Raw genomic sequence first — 2,568 nt, forward strand, 5'->3', positions numbered from 1 at the left:
ACCCTGTGAGGTAGATGAAGATACTGGATTTATATCCCGCCCTCCACTCCAAAGAGTCTCAGAGCGGCTCACAATCTCCTTTATCTTCCTCCCCCACAACAGACACCCTGTGAGGTAGATGAAGATACTGGATTTATATCCCGCCCTCCACTCCAAAGAGTCTCAGAGCGGCTCACAATCTCCTTTACCTTCCTCCCCCACAACAGACACCCTGTGAGGTAGATGAAGATATTGGATTTATATCCCGCCCTCCACTCCAAAGAGTCTCAGAGGGGCTCACAGCCTCCTTTACCTTCTTCCCTCACAACAGACACCATGTGAGGTAGATGAAGATATTGGATTTATATCCCGCCCTCCACTCCAAACAGTCTCAGACCGGCTCACAATCCCCTTTCCCTTCCTCGCCCACAGCAGACACCCTGTGAGGTGGGTGGGGCTGGAGCCAGCCACTATGCAAGCCACGGAAGCCCCACCGCTAAGCAACTGTGCCCCCCTCTGGCCACTTCAAGTGGGCTAGAAACTTGTTTCAGATTTAGCAGGCTGCCCAAATTCTTCAGAAACTCCAAGCAGTGCCTCACCGCAGACAAGATAGGGAGGAGAGCGGTCTGAGTTGACAGGAGGAAGGAATTCCCACCGCAAGATGGAGGGCTGAATTCTTGGCCTTGCTAACCTGCCATACCGGGTGGCTGCTTCCAGGCACTCTGTGGACAGCTGGTGCAAGAGGCGGCACGTGACAGTGTCCTCTCCTCCCAGGGCTGCCTGTGAAACTCGCTCCTTCTGCTGCCGTGCCATGGCTGCCTGCCACTGAAACATAAGACCATAAGAGAAGCCGTGTTGTATCAGGCCAGTGGCCCATCCAGTCCAACACTATGTGTCACATAAGAACATAAGAGAAGCCATGTTGGATCAGGCCAATGGCTCCTCCAGTCCAACACTCTGTGTCACATAAGAACATAAGAGAAGCCATGTTGGATCAGGCCAATGGCTCCTCCAGTCCAACACTCTGTGTCACATAAGAACATAAGAGAAGCCATGTTGGATCAGGCCAGTGGTCCCTCCAGTCCAACACTCCGTGTCACATAAGAACATAAGAGAAGCCCTGTTGGATCAGGCCAATGGCCCCTCCAGTCCAACACTCTGTGTCACACAGTGGCCAAAAAACCCAGCTGCCATCAGGAGGTCCACAAGTGAGGCTAGAAGCCCTCCCACTGTGCCCCCCGCAAGCACCAAGAATACAGAGCATCACTGTCCCAGACAGAAAGTTCCATCTATATCCTGTGGCTAATAGCCACTGATGGACCTCTGCTCCATAAGTTTATCCAATCCTCTCTTGAAGCTGGCTATGCTTGTAGCCACCACCATCCTGTGGCAGTGAATTCCATGTGTTAATCACCCTTTGGGTGAAGAAGGACTTCCTTTTATTTCCTCTAACCCAACTGCTCAGCAATTTCACTGAATGCCCAATGAGTTCTCGTATTGTGAGAAAGGGAGAAAAGGACTTTCTTCTCTACAGAACTAGAGTCAGCTGAAAGGTCCCTTTTCAACACCCCCTGCCCATCATACGAGAGTTGAAAGGAGTATTATAAGGGCTTTCTTTGTAAAAAAAAGCCCAGCAGGAACTCATTTGCATATTAGGCCACACCCCTTGATGCCAAGCCTGCCAGAACTACGTTCCTGCTCACCCCCTCCCCCGAGTATTCTATTTTGTATACTTTTTAGGCCTCCTAGTTTTTACTGGCCATTGCCCTCTAAAGTTCTCAGGAAAAAGCAAGTGGTGACACAGTAAAGAACAGCAGGAAAAACAAAAAAAACCCTGTGTACAAGAAATGAATATATTCCAAAAATTTATAGACTCTGTGTCAATTTCTTGAACACTCAGTCAACTTCTTGAACACAAATGACGCAGTAAAAACAATTTCTTTCATGAGGGAAGGTCCCACTGGAGAGAGCTGGTCCACGTTCACAACAAGTCTTTGCACTTTTCCAAACGCTTTTTGTGGAATCCCATCTTTGATGATATGGTTCCAAAGGAAAAATAAACTTCCGGAATAGAAGCGAAACCTTCCCTCATCTCTGTTTTAAGAAACTGACACAGAAGCTATAAAGGTTTGGAATATATTTATTTCTTGTACATAGTTTTTTTGTTTTTCCTGCTCTAAAGTTCTCAGGCATTTCCCAGCCCACCTGCCTAAGATCCATCCCCTCCCAAGCTTAGGCACCCAGAGGGGCCGTGGCTCAGTGGTAGAGCCTCTGTTTGGTGTACAGAAAGTCCCAGGTTCAATCCCTGGCATCTCCAATTGAAAGGACCAGGCGGGAGGTGAGGGAAAAGACCTTTGCCAGGCTGGATACCGACACTGACGGACGCAAGGTCTGATCCAGTAGAAGGCAGCTTCATATATGTTTGGGGAGGGGAGCCTCTGCTGGGCATGCAGAAGGTCCCAGGGGTTCAATCCTTGTCATCTCCAGTTAAAAAAGACCAGGGAATAAGTGATGGGAAAGACTTCAGCCAGAGACCCTGGAGAGCCGCTGCCAGGCTGAGTAGACAAGACTGACCCAGATGGACCAAAA

The sequence above is a fragment of the Heteronotia binoei genome, chromosome 18, assembly GCF_032191835.1.
Source record: "Heteronotia binoei isolate CCM8104 ecotype False Entrance Well chromosome 18, APGP_CSIRO_Hbin_v1, whole genome shotgun sequence".
In the NCBI taxonomy this organism is placed as follows: Eukaryota; Metazoa; Chordata; class Lepidosauria; order Squamata; family Gekkonidae; genus Heteronotia; species Heteronotia binoei.